We start from the raw sequence: 16584 nt of genomic DNA, 5'->3' as shown, positions 1-16584 counted from the left end.
AGGGGCTGTCAGCACTAATAAACCTCAGTCTCTGAAGCCCCGAGAGGTTAAAAAAAAATCTTCCACGCAAGGTGACAAAGAGATTTAGATGAAGAATCCTTCGGGAAAAGGAAGGGGGCAGCCGCAGCTTGGAGGGATGTGTTGCCTTGGGCCCATCTGAGAAACCCCCAGTGTCACCTGACTGGCAAGCCAAGCCCCATATCAATCTTCCCTGGATGCACAGCCACATGTGCACAGAAAAGATAATGTTAATGTCGCTCCTTATTTGTTTTTCTGTCTACAAAAATGCCCACTTACCAGTATTTAATGGCTCTCAGAAATAAGCTATTTTAGAACATCATCCAAGATGCAAATGAGTCACTGAAAGCTGTCGCTCTGACCTTTCCCTGTCACTGGGTAGATATTTCCAAATCAACAGCAGCCTTCCCAGTGGCCCCAGTGCCGAGATTCCCTGGTGCAGCAGAGCAATAGCGAACACTACACCTTAGCTTTTGCTTTGGGGAGTGACAGACCCCCAATGGCCCACAGATCCTTGAAGAGGAAGTCCCTGCGGCTGCACTTAGACAAAATGCTTTCTCCTCCAGGGGCTGCTTCCTCAGCTTCCTGGCCTTGATGAGAAAGCCAAGTCATCTAGCAACGAGTGACAAAGGAAGGCCGCCACAGAGAGCCCTCTGTCTTCTGGAAGATCAAGACACACAGAAACGGGTCAAACAAGGTCCCCCCAGTGTAGTCCCAGAAGCTCTTCAACTGGTTGAACAGCACTGAGAGTTAGGAAGTGCGACCTTGTACACTGTTTTCGACTTGTGTTGTTTTTGAGGATGTCAATTCCGCTTTGACAACCTCAGTTCCACCCTCAGACACTTGAAGAGTCAAGGTGTTAATATTAACCAAGTAAGCGAGGCTCACGGGAGGGCATTCCACTCCCACCACACACCGACTGCTCCCACTCCAGAGGAGGAAAAGGTGAAGGGAGCTGGTGACAGTGTGACAACTGAACTGTATTTTCTCATATCAAAGGTTCTTTCCCCACAGGAACACACTCACATGCCTTTTCTTCTCTTTAACTGCCACCCCAGACATTACCCCTTATGGAATGCTCAGGCCCGTTGGCAGAATTTTCATATTTCCTGAGATCTGAGAATCCCCATACCAAGAGCCATCCTAGACTCTTCCATTCTCCTCATTCCCCAAAGACCCCTGTCTCTTCCTTATTCTCTTCATCCATGAAATGGGATGATTTTACCTATCCTGGAGGCAGTAACAGTGGTGTGGTTAAGGGCATGGATTGTGAAATCCCTGGTCATGGGAGACCTTGGGCAGCTTATCCAAATCTGTGCCTCAGTTTCCCTCACATATCCATTCTTAACAGTACCTACCTTACAGGGTCATTGGAAAGATTAAGTGAGGATAGTTCCCAGCTCTTAGTAAATGCCATTATCATTATAGAGGAGTTTTAAGAATCAAAAGTAACCTAGGTGCAGCAAGGTACCAATGCCTCTCCAAGTGGTCTCCATCGTTAACACCTCAATCCAGGTTATTGTCCTGGCCTGAACTATTGTAAAAGCCTTTCATCTCTCTGACTCCAGAATCCCACCTCTCCAACCCCTCTTTCATGACACTCTAGGGACCCAGTCATTAATTTACATCATTCCTCTGCTTAAAAACCTTTAATATCTATCTGTTGCTTATTGCATAAAGTTCAAACTCCTTGTCATGGCCTAGAAGGCTCTTCATGGCCAGGCCCATCTCTTCAGCTTCATTTCCCATCACACTGTTCCCATCTGCCTGGAATGGCCTTTCCATTTCATCTGCCAGAACCACTTCACACTCTTCTCCACACAACTCAACCACCATCTTCTCTAGAAAGCCCCTCTGGCTCTGGCTGAGTAACTGACCTCTGCCTCTTCTGAGACTCCACTCTATCTATCCCTGTTTACACATCTGCCTTCTCTAATAGACTGAGAGTTAAAGACAGGGACAGTGTGTCAGACATCCTTATTTTCCCCATGACTGGCATGATGGCTGGCACTGAGTAGATGTTTCATAAGTACCTGTGGGTGAAGAGTCTGCTCTTGCAATGGCATAAACATAAGCAGGGTCAATGTCAACAATTCTAATCACTGGTACAGCCCCACTAGGAATATTTTAACAAAGTAACCCCTGAGTTAGCCTGGGTATGCTTCCAGTCAATTCTCTCTACCAACAAAGTGGGATTCTGACCAGAAATCTCTGCAGCATGGGACTATATGTAAAGCCAAACACACCCTCCTTATCCTCCCCACCCCCATTCTAGTCTCTCCAGAATCCAAAAGGAACATTGAGTTTTTAACAGTACTTGTACTCTGTTGGCATACTAATTAACACCAATTAATCATCTTCATTAGGTGTAATAATGACTGAGAGAGAAAAGATTAGTTCCAACAAAATATTCTGTGCCTATATCTAGTGTCCTGATGGCTCATGAGATTAACCCACCTAAGATCAAATCCTCATCAAACTACCCCTGCTCTGCTGGAGACCTGTCACTAAATCTCTGGATGATGTCAAAGAAGCAAAAATGCCCAGCTGGGGAAGCAGCCAGACATAGAGATCTGATCTAAACAATCACTGAGAAATTAACTGATGTCCTTCCAAAGCAGGAATTCTTTGCAATCCCAACAGCCCCAGAATATGATACACCCATCAAGTACAATTCCCAAGTCCCTAAGGAGACAGCAAAGTGCATCATATGGTATACCTACTCCTACGTAGTTTCCAGTCAATGAGGAGAGTTCCAACACTCCTCACTGGCCCACTGCCCCTTCTCACAGCCTGTCCCATCACCAGCACTGGCAACTCCAGCCTTCCAACTGTTCCAGCCAAAATCCTTGCAGTCATTCTTGGTTCCTTTCCTTCTCCCCTATATCACAAACTACTCATTAAAAATAAAATTCAAAATATGCAAAGTATCTGACCACTTTCTCATTGCCTCCACCCTAGTGCAGGCCACTTGGACCACTGTGGTAGCCTCTTGACTGGTCTCCTGCTTCCACCTTTCCCTGCCTTTGGTCTATTCTGAACACAGCATCCAGCATGAGTCTTTTAAACAATAAATCTTATCATATCACTCTTCTGCTCAAAATCCTGCTTGTCTCTATGAGTCCTTAAAATTGGTCTACAAGGCCATATATGACATCCCCCTGCTCTTCTCTGACCACCTTCCCTGCTTCTCTTTCCCTTTCTCAGTCTATACAACAATACTGGCCTCCTTGGGGCACCTGGGTGGCTTAGTCGGTTAAGCAAATGCCTTCAGCTCAGGTCATGATCTCCAGGTCCTGGGATCAAGCCCCATATCGGGCTTCCTGCTCAGCAGGGAGTCTGCTTCTTTCTCTCTCTCCCTCTGCCCCTCCCCACCACTCATTCTCTCTTTCTCTGAAATAAATAAATAAAATCTAAAAAAAAAAAAAAAAACCCACAATACTGGCCTCCTTGTTGCTTGAACACATCAGGCACACTTCCACCTCAGGGCCTTTGCCCAAGTCTTTACACATGTAACCCTCTTCAGGAGACCTATTTATAGACTACCCTATCTAAAATTGTAACCTGATGCCATTCCACCTAGCTCAGCATTCCCAACCCCCACTCCTGCCCCCAGCATTCTGCTTTCCTTTTTCTTTTTTTCTGTAACAGTTATCACCTTCTAAAATTGTATATAATCTACTTGTGTATCATTTGTATTATTCATTATCTGTTTTCTCCTCTTAGAATGTAAACTCAGGGAGAGCATAAGTCTTTGATTTATTCATTGATTTATCCAAGATACAGAGAATAGTGCCTGGTACATAGTAAGTACTCAATCAATATTCACTAGTAAGTAGTAAGAACATTTAAGAGAAGTACACAAAAGTGACTAGAGCATCCCTGAGAGCCAGGGACAGGAGAGGAGAGATCGGGGCAGTTTCCATGGGAAGACAGGACATTGGAACTGAACCTTGAAGGATGGGGTAGGATTTGAACCTGTAGAGTTGAGGGGAGGCATTCAGGTAGAGAGAGGCAGTTCAGGTAGTGGGCCAACAGAGGGTCTCTAGAGAAGAGTCAGGTGTTCACTTAGGCACAGGGCACACAGTGTGCAGCCAGGCAGTGGAGAACTGGGTTGAACAGGATCCACGGCCTTGCCAAGCAGGGAAAGGGCTTGCTGATGGCAGTTGCTCGGGATTCTGTGATGAGTTAGAGGTGTCCTTCCTCTTCACTACTTCTGCTTTATAGAAACATGAACTAGGACTGTTCTGCAAAGCATCATCAACCTTCACAGGCTAGTGGCCAAGAGACCTCAGGCCATTCTCCTTTTCATCTCACCCACCACATTCATGCCTGTTTAGGGGCCTCTGCTCATGCCACCTTCCCAGCCCGAGACCCTGGCTTCTTCCCTCTCCTTTACGTCCTAAGTCTAACTAAGCCCTAGTTCAACCCTTCCTTGTACTTAACACTTGCAGGCTTCTCTGACCACCACCCAATTGTCACCTTCTTCTGCATGTTCACTGCGCTCTCTAGTACCCACTGAACCCTTCCTTGTTCTCCGCTCATTTGAGGTATGTCTGTCTCCTCATCTACATCATGCAGCTTGTGGGCAGGGCCAATGCCTTAGCCTCTTGTGGCCTCGGCACACTCCTGAACACTTAGGAGGTGTCCCATCAAATGTCTGTGCTTAGGTGCTCTTCGAGAAGCAGAACCGCTGTGGGCCACTGTGTCAGCTGTAACAAGGCACCCATCACATCCAGCTGCTAAGATCACCACCACTTGGAATTCTTTTGAAGAAAAGAAACTCTGAGAGAGCAAGAGTTACATTCTGGGCTCACCTCAAGATGATGGGGGTGGAAGGTACTGGGAAAGCATGTGTATATTTGTTTTTATTTTTATTTTTTTAAGATTTTATTTATTTATTTGACAGAGAGAGACAGAGTGAGAGAAGGAACACAAGCAGGGGGAGTGGAAGAGGGAGAAGCAGGCTTCCCGCGGAGCAGGGAGCCCGATATGGGGCTCGATCCCAGGTCCCTGGGATCATGACCTGAACCGAAGGCAGACGCTTAACAACTGAGCCACCCAGGCACCCCTGTATATTTGTTTTTAAATGAACGGGCAGATCTGTTCTCGCTGATCTGTACCTCTGAAACAAATAATGCAATATATGTTAAGAAAGAAAAAAAGAAGAAGAAGAATGTAGCAGGAGGGGAAGAATGAAGGGGGGGAAATCGGAGGGGGAGAAGAACCATGAGAGACAATGGACTCTGAAAAACAAACTGAGGGTTCTAGAGGGGAGGGGGTTGGGAGGATGGGTTAGCCTGGTGATGGGTATTGAGGAGAGCACGTTCTGCATGGAGCACTGGGTGTTATGCACAAACAATGAATCATGGAACACTATATCTAAAACTAATGATGTAATGTATGGGGATTAACATAACAATAAAAAATTTAAATAAATGAACGGGCATAACGTATACCAGGGAAGACACCCCCACACACACCTCCCAAGGGGAGTAAAACTCCAGGATTCACCTAGCCGTTTCCTACTGTGTGGTTGGAATGATCCATCCACTAAATCTTACAACTGGGGGCCTACGGCCATGGCTGACACCCCCAGAAAAAATACCCCCCAACCCCAAGCTAATGAGATACAGTTTTCCTAAGCTTTCCCTTCACTCCCACTCTCAAGGGAAAACTATAAAATCTGTTTTACATACCGTTCCCAGGGCAGCTAAGCATACCTAATTTAAACACAATTTCTTAATGGTTGCACTTTTGCACATGAATGCGTTTTGGCTACTGGAACTTTTTTTAGTGCTTGTATCTGATCAGTGGCCCAAGGCCTTCCCTAATTGTAACTCTTGGTCTGACCTGACTGGCTGCAACAGGTGTAGCTTCTGACATGGCTTATCTTAGCAGCAACACCAAAGAAGATGGTGGTGTCTGTATTCATAACTCAACAAAAGAAAAATGCCTCCCCCTCTTCCCATTTTCCTACTGGATTTTCCAGCTGTACTACTCAGAATTGCAGGAGCAGGGCAGATGAACGCACCAAGAACAAGAACATATATCTGCCGATCTTCCATGCACTGAACTTTTTTGTGCTTGTCTCCGGAACTGGCTACTATATTCCCCTGCACAGCGTCTAGGAAAGTAGCAGGACAGCCAGGAACAAAACTAAATTCTTTCTTCTCTGTCACACTTGGCTCTATCCCTGTACTTCAGGTTTCTAGCTCTCCCTAGAGGAACTCTAGATTCATTCTTGGCTCCCTGTCCAAGTGTCACCTATGGGAGTGAACATAAAATCTCTTGTCCAGGTGGGTATACTTAGTACAAAGATAGCCCTGAGTCTAAGTCTTGCCTCTGCCCAACACATCTCCTTGGGTGTGATGACTGTGAGTATAACATGAAACACCGAGCAGGAAGACCAAGGAGCATGTCAACTTGGTTCAGACAAGGGAATAGGTTAAAAAGAAACAGCTAATGAGCACGTGTCTGAAAAGTATTAAACACAATACAGCATATTGGTGTGAGCAGCTGATTAGAGAAAAAGAAATGAATGAGCGTGTGTCTGAAAAGTATTAACTATAATATAGCATATCGGTGCTCACAGCCCCCACTGGCAGTGAAAATACTAGTTATTACCTATGGGATTTCCAAGTTAAGAAGAACAGTTGGGAAACAGGTGGTGTGTGTGGTATATGGTGTCTTCACCGGATGTGGAGGAGGGTATGCGAAGTAGCAGTCAGGGCTTGGTGGCCCCAGAAGACAGCTAGGCTGGGAGCTGAATGCTGATGAGCTCCTCCCTGACCTGTCTGCTCCCCACACCCTCAGCAGTGCCAAGTCTGCCCACAGTACTCAGGGGTACCCATCTGGAGAAGGACAGGACCTCCCCCAAGACATTCCTTATAGGAGCCCACTGGTCAGGCTGCAGGGAGGCCAAGACATGAGGGAAAAAGAGAAGATAGAATGTCATGCCCTTCAAGATGGCTACTAAGCTACTAGACCAAGGCTGGTGACCAGCTGTCTTCTCTTTGCTCCACAGAAGAGGAAATAGGTTTGGCTACCATAGAGGGAATTGGGTTAGTAAAGTTAAATTTGAAAATAACGTGAAAAGTAGAAAGTCATTCCTCAGTGAGGAAAGAAGAGGAGAAATATTATCAATCTCAGATGGTTTAAGGCGAGTTATTCCCAGATGTACAAGTATTATCTCAAAGATTGTTGTTGTGGGTTGAATTGTACCCCCTCCCCCAGAAAATTCATATTTGAAGTTCCAAGGCACAGCACCTCAGAGCCTGACCTTATTTGGAGATAGGGTCTTAACAGAGGTCATCAAGCTACAATGAGGCCATTAGGGTAGCCTCTAATCCAGTATGACTGGGACCTTTATGAAGGGGGAGATTTGGACACAGTGACAGACGTGTAGAGGAAAGACAATTTGAAGAGACACAGGGAGAAGGATGGTCATCTACAAGCCAAGGAGAGAGGCCTGGAACAGCTCCTTTCCTCAAGCCCTCAGGATGAACCCACCTGCTGGCACCTTAATGCAGGACTTCCAGGCTTTTAACCTGTGAGACAGGAAATTTCGGTCCTTCAAGCCACTCAGTCCTACTTCATTACCACAATCCTAGCAAACTAATACAACCGTTAGAGACTCTTTCTACAACTATTAAAAATCCCCAGGAATTTATAAAAGGAATCTTTTCACATTTTATGCCCAGGAAATCTGGTAGGATTAGTTACTAATAAAGCTGTCCTCTTGTTGGACTGTGAGTTTTGGTGACGGGGGTAATTTAATTGAGTACTCTGCCTGGACATCGTAGATACTTAGGAAAGTCCTTTTGTTTTCTGTTGTTGTTGAAAGCTCTTTAACTCCTTTTTACCTAATTCCTAAAAAACAAAAGAAACAAAATACATATGTGTTTGAACACATTCAGGGTTTTTACTTATGTCTAAATATAACTATAAGTGTGTGTCTGTGTGTGTGTGTATGTGTGCGTGCGTGTGTGGAGAGAGAGAGAGAGAGAGAGAATTTTCTCCCAAGACTTTCAGTGGGTGGCAGGAAAAAAAAAATCAGCATCGTGCCAGCATTATAGCTGATGTTTGGTACTATTTATAGAGCCGGCCATGGCCATGTCAGATCTTTAAAAGAAGCAAAACATCTGGGTGCATTCCAAAGCAGAGAGGAAAAACCTAAGTCACAACATATTATACAGAGGAAGGTGGCATCTTTACAAAAGTTACAATTTATATTTGCTAAACATAATCCTGTACCTCGGAGGATCTTAGGGAACCTGATTCTGGTGCTGAGTGTAATGAGAAAAAAAAAAAAAAAAACCACAATAGCCATTGTATTTTCAATACCTTGAATTTCAATGTAATATTGAAATTGAAATACAATGTATTTCAACTTTTTAAAAAAAGTTCCGAGGTGAATGAGCGGTTTCCAGAGGGCAGAGAACATACAACATCTCCTCAGCAAAGGGCCTCCAAGTGGCCAGTGGCCATCAAGAGTCAATCAAGAGAGACAGCCTCATTGAACTTAAGTCAGCAGCTGCCCTGACATTTTCAGCAGGGCCAAAGTTAGAGCCAAAAATGTCCCTTCCCGCACCTCACTTGAAGGCAAGCAGCACCCCCTTCCTGCCCCATCTCGCAGAGATGTCATAAGGATGAATTGAAGAAAAATATTTAAACTTATCTAACACTTGGGACATCTGCACTAAAGGAAAAAAAAAAATCACTATTTCTACAATATTTCACAGACCTAAAGCAAGTGTGTCCTACTTTAAGCAAAACCAATACATTAAAAAAAAAAAATTCCAGATTTTGAAAGATATATATCAGAACTAAGTTGTCCAATGCACAGAAAAGAGTAAATTCCACATAGGTTGAGGTCTCTGCTTTATTCGCCAGGGAATACCCAGCACCTAACCCCAGACCTGACACATGACATGTCCTCGAAAGGTATTTGTTGAATAAAAGAATTATTTCTGTTAAATAGCCAGCTCCATCAGTGCACTTAATGAACTATAAAATTTGCAAACATTCTGTTCAGATACCCCATGCTTCACCATGCGTGATGCCATAGGAGAGAACCCCTGTAACCTGGCTCAGGCTTGGGGACCACTGTGTCCTGTGAGACACACCTGCCCCTGGACCCATGGCCACTGCCAAGTGGCCTACATCATCCCTGCTGTCTCCAGCCCCCATGTTCTAGGAGCATCCTGTGGGCAGGCCTGCTGTTTTAAGATACCTCTTCCTGGTTTCCTAGTGACAACCATAAGGAAAGAGGGCAGCAGGCTCCAGGCTGGGTAAGGCTTTGGTAGTGACTAGACACGTAGGTTGTCACCATCTGTGGCTCCCAGGAAGCTAATGGATTTCAGGGCTGAGAGCAAACCAGGGCAAGCTATCTGCTCTGCTTGCTGATGGCTTCACCGCATACCCGCTTCTGCCTCCTCATTTCTGAATGTTTGCTTTTATCTCCAAAACACTGGTTTCTTCCACATTGGTCAGGGAGAGAAGAGAGAAGGATCCATACACAGCCTCCCAACAAGCTTCCGGGGAATCCACACTCAGGCCTGATCCCCAGAGAAATACTTTCCAAACAGCGCAAGCACTGGATCCACTCAGGTTACCAGATCTCCTATTCTTTCCATCATTTTTAAATTACTTTTATTACAAAAATTAATAAAGGCTCACTGTAAGGTATTTGGAGCTACAGAAGAAAATACAAAAAGGAAAACAAAACTCATCTGTAATCTCACCATCTGGAGAGAATCTCTGTTAGCATCTTGGTGTACTATAGCCATGTTTATGCACATATGTGTGTATTTCATTATGCAGTTTAGAAAATATTTAACCTACGGCTTGATGGGCATGGTCTCATGTCACTAACATTCTTCAAATATTTTTATTTGGCTGCCTACTACTCCACTGTATGGATGTACCATAATATATTTAACTAGTTCCCTGTTATGGGGGGAAGGTGATTCCAGTGTTTCAGAAAAACTAATAACACCACAGTGTACACGTTCATACACACGTTTCTTCACATCTCCGATCATTTCCTCAGGATAGAATCTTAGAAGTAAATCAAAAGTATGGAACTCCCCAAAATCATGCCTACCAGAAAGGTTGCACCAATTACAGTTCTAATAATAGGACCTTATACCATTCTATCATATCTCCATGACACTGAGCAATGTCATTTTTAACCTTCAGTAATTTTATAGCTGGAAAAATGGCATCTCATTTCCATTTTAATTAGCACTTTTATTATTGTTATTATTGGCATTGTTATCAGTGGTAAGAGCTCAACCTCACCACCACATGGTATCCCAGCAAGGTAGGCCCTCTCATCCTCCTGCTACAGAGGGAGAAACTGAGGCCCAACTGAATGACTTTGACAAGGTCAAACAGCTCACTTTCAGAGCCAGGATCAAAGCCTGACTCCAGAACCCCATCTGCCTAACTATTCTGCTCTGCTGATTAGTCACAGAGTCAAACATTTTTCTGTGTCTTTAGCCACTGTATTCCTCTTTCTCTGAACTCTAGTGAGTTTATTTTTCTGTGTAGAAAAACAGCCCTCAGCATTTTGGATGTTTTGACACTACACGCTTGTGCCAAGATTCACACATCGCCCCCGACCCCTCCTTCCTCAGCCCAATCCAGCCACCCACCCATCTCCCCACATGTCAAGTGTGACACATCAAGTGTCTCCTCTCTACGTTGCAAAAAGCTTAAACTGGCTTCACCTGAGCCCTCTTGAGATTACTCAGAATGCCCTGGAATTTAACTAAACCCAGACTGGGAAATATCCATTCACAGTCAAAAAAGCGATACTTAATGTCAACCACATGGGGCCAGATCGCCTGGAAGGGCTTGAAAACACAGCCCAGTAGAAGGCCCATTAGAAGCGTCCTCTCCACACAGAGACAGGAGTATCTCCTGACAGACAGCTCCCACGTCAGTGTCACGTTTAAGTGCGCGGGCGGGTACCTGTCCACCACCGTCACTCCTCAGATGCCGGAGGAGATGTGTGCCCACCCTGCCCCCGACACACAGGTGAAATCCTCTCAGCAGATGAGAGCCCCAGAAGCTCTGCCACAGGCAGGTGGGAGACACCCTCCTACCCCGCACACCACCTCACCCTGACAGCTGAGAGGGAGCTGGCTGAGGGGGCTCCCCTCCTTGGGGGTCACCGCCTTGCCCTGGAGTTCATGGCACAGGAAAGTTCTGCAGGGTCATAAACCAGCCTCACGCCTGCCTCGGAGCTCACTCTGCAACTCGCAGCCATCATTTGCTTGATTCAGCTCGGGTTAGGGAGATGGATAGGATTTTCCCACAAATCACTTGATTAGTGTGAGAAATCTATGTTCCTGCTGTTCTAAGCATTGCAGGGATTTTGGGTTCCCTTTAAATCTCAATATTATGGTTCTTGCAGCTTTCAGAGTTTCTTTCCCAAGATTTATTTTTTTTGAAGGCACCGCACTATTTGGAAATTCTATACCGTTCCTCTCTGGTACGCTGACCAGCAATATTTGGGAAGAAGCACTTGAGCTCTGAAACCCAGAAACAGGTCTTCCAACCTTTTTACTAGCCACTCGGAGATGGCTACTGCAGCAGAAGCACATGGAATCCATGACCTGCTCACCCCAGCCCACTAGCCTGGCCCAGCCTGGCCCAGCCTTAGAGAGAAGCCGCCCCTCCCACCCACACCCCTGTCACCCTGCATTCCCACAGATTCTTGCATACGTGCTCTATTATAGGCACTACGCTGGATACTTTAGAGCTAACACTCCACTTAATCCCTACAACAAATCTATGAGATGGTATCCTGAGGTATTTGAGAGCTGGGGAAACGAAGGCTTGGAGCAGCCACAGGGACTCTCTGAGCCAGGCCCTTGGAGATAACTTGGGTTTGGATAAACTCTGGGTCTCTACACCTCTGCGCTTCCATATTCTCTACTTCATCCCCAAAAGACCACCAGAGATAAGATTTGGAGAAAAGACGATGCATCCTCTTCCTGGGTCAGCCCTGAACCACAAACTCCGTAGTGCCTTTATCACTCCCACAAACAACCTCGGGCCCTAAGTGAGCACAGGGTTTTGGACCCTCTGCCATCCAAAAAGAGTGCCCTCTCTGAAACCCGGATGGGCCTGGGGACAGTCACGGGTCCTATACATGCCCGGTTTGGTGCTAGGCCACGCCCCTTCCTGGGCTGCACTGACAGTGCATTGAGGTAAACCGGGTCCCTCAGCACACATTCTGAAGTCCCCGAGCATCCCCCACTTCCCTCAAGCTGCGCTCCTCCCTCCAGTGCCGCACACAGCACAGTCCCGGAGGGAAGCCTCTGCCTGCTTTCTGCTGGGTCTATGCTCTTAGTTGGTTCTCTCTTCTAAAGCCCCCAAGTCAGTTTCCTTCCACCAATCCCACTTGTGCCCTCATCTGTCTTCCTTGCTCTCTCCCTACAGGCATCTAACTAGAACTAAGGAGGTGTTCTATTTCTTCCTACTTTCTATGAACAGTTCCCTCTTCCCAAACTGTAGGGACTTCTCCAGGAGGCCGCTTCTCCACCTCTCCTCCCTTTGTCCTAGGACATCTGAAAGGATGACACCAGAGGGTTCAGTCCCCACCTTATGGGGTCCACCCCACATTCAGATCAAGGACCTTGGGTAGGTCCCTTCTCTCCCCAGGACAATGTCTTCACATAAAAATTAGAGAGAGGAATCCTCCTCTCATTCCTTCCTCTCTCCTGCCTCATAAAAAGATGTAAAAAATAAGTAAGAAGTCTCAAATAAAAAAGCTTTAGAAGGAGAGAGAAAAAAGTACAGCAGGCTTCCCCTAACTCCCCCAACCCCAGGCCAGTGGTCTCTCTCACCTCACGCAACTGTCTGATTTGGGAGGAGTGATAGTAACTCCAGTCAGCAGCTCCATTTCCTCAAAATACAATCGTACAAAAAAAAAAAAAAAATGTAACTACGCATAGTTATGCATAGTGATGGATTTAACTAGACTTATCGTGGCGACCATGTTGCAATATATTCAAATATCAAATAATTATGTTGTACACCTGAAACTAATATAATGTTATATGTCAATTATAGCTCAATTAAAAAAAAATACAGCCATATAAGAGCCACCTGGGTAGGCAGCTCCAGGCCTGTGGGAATCTGAGACTGTTTTTTGAGGACTTTCAATCCACACCCTCGTCTTGGCCTTATTAATTCAGTCATAACTCTTCAGAATTTACAGAGCCCCTTTTACAGTGGAAAGCTCAAGTGATAGCATCACCACAAACATTTTAATTTTGATTTAAAGACTCACAACCTCTTCATTGTCTCCCAACCCCCTCCCCCCTGTGCTCAGGGGCATCTGTCTCCACTGCCCATGACCAACGTCCCCTCCCCACCTGACAGCTCTTGATCTTCCTTCCCAGTCACTGAGAAAATGAAGCAACAGGAGAGAGTCCCCACTCTGACCCCCACACATCCCACCTGACTGCCTTGTGACCACAACTGCCCTTCCCTTCCCTGGCTGTCCACTCGGCCAGCCAGGCCACGCCTGCCCCCGTCACTGGGTCCCAGCCCCTCCCTCCCCATGGCTCCAGCAGTTGTCACCTACATCACCTTTGTGCTCTAGACTCGATTGTTTCCACCAGCACACACACATCCTGGTATTTCCCCCATTTTAAGCACACCCCCCCACACTCCTCCATAAGGTTGTTTCCATAAGCTATCTCCAACACCTTTCCACCAACCCGCTCCGAAGAGGCCTTCACCTCAAGCGCCATCAGCTCGCTGGTGGTCTCCCTGCTAATGCTCAGTTCTCGGTCCCCACCGACTTCACACACCAGCAGTATGTGAGCAGGCCGATTACTCCCTCCTTGCAGGTAGAAGTTACAGAAGATGAGACCTTCCACCTTCAACAACCTTAAAGATTTAAGGGTCAAAACTGTTCAGGGGGGAAATGATGAGGGAGCAGAAGGCTAGATGAGGACAAAGCAGAAGTTGGCACCCTACACCGCCCCGCCCCCCATGTGATAAGTGTGACATTCCTCAGGCACTCCTGGCTGTCCCTGAGCTTTAATAAAATCACCTTTTTGCAAAAAAAAAAGAAAGAAGAAAGAAAGAAAGAAAGAAAGAAAGAAAGAAAGAAAGAAAGAAAAAAGAAAGAAAGAAAGAAAAGAAAAGAAAAGAAAAGAAAAGAAAAGAAAGAGAAAAAGAAAGAAAAGAGAGAAAGAAAGAAAATGCTTCACTTAGGCTCTGAGGCAATCTTACCTCAGGGGCTGTTCCTTCTCCATCTCCTTTGCTGGTTCATCTTGACGTCCTAGTACAAAGGTCAGCAAACATGGCCTGTGGGTCGGCTGCCTTATTCTGTAAATGAAGTTTCATTGAATGCAGTCACACTCATTCATTTACATGTTGTCTGTGGCTGCTTTTGTGTTGCAAAGGCAAAGCAGACTCGTGGCAGCAAAGAACATATGGACTGAAAAGTTTAAAATATTTACTATCTGGCTCTTCAACAAAAAGTTCACCAATTCCTATTCTAGATCTATAAGTATTGGAATTCCCAGAATTCAGTCTTTGTAGCTCCTTTCTACACTCACTCTCGAGGTTATCTCATCTGGCCCCATACTTTAAATATTATCAACACACAGACAACTCCCAAGATTTTTCTCTAGCATAGACTTCTCTGAACTCTAGACCCATAACCCAATGGACTAGCAGGAATTTCATTTAGATGTCTAACATCTCCCCAAACAAAATTCTTACCTCCTGTTTCCCCCAATTTTTTCCTTCCACAAACTTTTCCATCTCACGCCAAAAGCCTTGGAAATCATCTGTGAACCCTCTTTCTCTCAAACCCTACGTTCAACCCATCACGAAATCCAGTCGGTTCCACCTTCAAAATATATCCAGAATCTGACTGTTCCACACAACACCCCCCAGCAACTGCTACCACTAATCCAAGCCACCACCCCCTCTAGCCAGGATCATTGCCTCCACACAGCTCTCCCACAGGGAGCTCTCAAGGCACGCACTAGGCAGCCAGAACAATCCCTTCAATCATACACTGTGTTACTCCTTTGCTCAAAACTCTCCAGGGGTTTGATGAAGCTCACCTTGGCCTCATGGCTACATCTGACCCCCCAAGTATCTCCAGCTTCAGGGCCTCTCCTGGCCTGGACTGCCCTTGCCCCAGACATCCGCATGGATCACCCTCCACAGCCCTGGGTCTCTGCTCCGGTGTTACTTTATCACTGAGACCCTCCTGGGGACACACCCTCATGGACACACCCTCCCCACACACTCTCCCCATTCCCTTGCTCTGCTTCATTTTTCCCCATTTCACATATCGGCCCTCCTACAAATTGACTTCTTTGTTTGCCATCTGTCTCCCCTCACTGGAATAGCATCTCGGGGAGGATGGGGACTGGGTCAGTTTTGTCCGCTACCGCATCATAAAGCCTTAGAACTGTGACTGTCAATTCTCACTATTTTGAGCAATGAGTAAGTGAACACATCACATTTCAGAAGCTCACAACCCTGTTCAGGAAATTGAAGGGTGAGGGAGAGAAGCCCATCATTTCCATCAGGGTGAAATCAAAGAGCAGAGCAGCCTCAAGCTCTCCCAGCCCTGTAGCCTGCAGCATCCCTCGATGACCTGTCCCAGGGAATGGACAAGTTACCCGGTCTCCAGCGGCAAGGGGCCTACTGGCCAGGCCCTCCCTGAACCTCTCTGCAGAGCCTCCTGGAAACCAGGAGGAGGCAGGATGGACAAACAGACAAGGGGCTGCTCTGGAGGCAGAAGGAGCCCCCTTTCCCCCTCCTAGACCCCCACGGTCCCCAGGCCTGGACCAGAAGGGCCAGCACAGCTGGCAGCACCAGCCTGTAATCCGCCACCCACCAGCTGTGTGAACTGCACCTGCGTTGGGTTCCTCTGCAAAATGTGGCTGATGACCAAACGTTTAAGACTTTGAAAAGAAAGGGTAGTCTCAGACTCTTTTTCCTTTCTTATTTATGTCTCGCCACACTTAAAAATCTACAGTTTAGGGGCACCTGGGTGGCTCAGTCAGTTAAGCTTCGCCTTCGGCTCAGGTCATGATCCCAGGGTCCTGGCATCGAGTCCCACATCGGGCTCCCTGCTCAGCGGGGAGGCTGCTTCTCCCTCTGCCCCTCCTCCCACTCATGTACATGCTCGCTCGCTCTCTCTCTGTCAAATAAATAAAATCTTTTTTAAAAATCTACAATTTAGAAAGAGGTTATGCTTCTGCTTTTTCAGTGTGCTAGAAGTTGCTTCCTCGTTTCCAAACACCGCTCTTGAGTTCCCCACCTCCTCCCCATTCTGCTCCCTTTTTCTTTCTTTTCCTTTTGGCCCATAATGTTTCCTTCCTCTTTTCATATTCTGAAAACCTTAAGTTCCAGGCAGGCAGGGGAGGGCTGGCAGAATAGGAACCATCCCAATGCCCCTTCCTGTGTTCTGGAACCCTGCAGGGCAATTTTGTTTTCAGTGGGAGCAAAATCAAGAGAGGCAGCGAGAAGGAGGGAATCCATAGGAAAACCCCAACCCATTACTTCCTC

General features: G+C 46.3%; 1 protein-coding gene across 5 annotated transcripts in view; it reads right to left on the bottom strand.

Annotated features, from left to right (window-relative positions):
- Nucleotides 1-16584, bottom strand: part of ZMAT4 (zinc finger matrin-type 4) — a 354366-nt gene that overhangs the window by 328082 nt on the left and 9700 nt on the right. The window lies entirely within an intron of this gene.

This window comes from Halichoerus grypus, chromosome 3 (genome assembly GCF_964656455.1).
Source record: "Halichoerus grypus chromosome 3, mHalGry1.hap1.1, whole genome shotgun sequence".
Lineage (NCBI taxonomy): Eukaryota > Metazoa > Chordata > Mammalia > Carnivora > Phocidae > Halichoerus > Halichoerus grypus.
The sequence above is the reverse complement of the archived record's forward strand: the minus strand, read 5'-3'. Positions and strand labels throughout refer to the sequence as shown.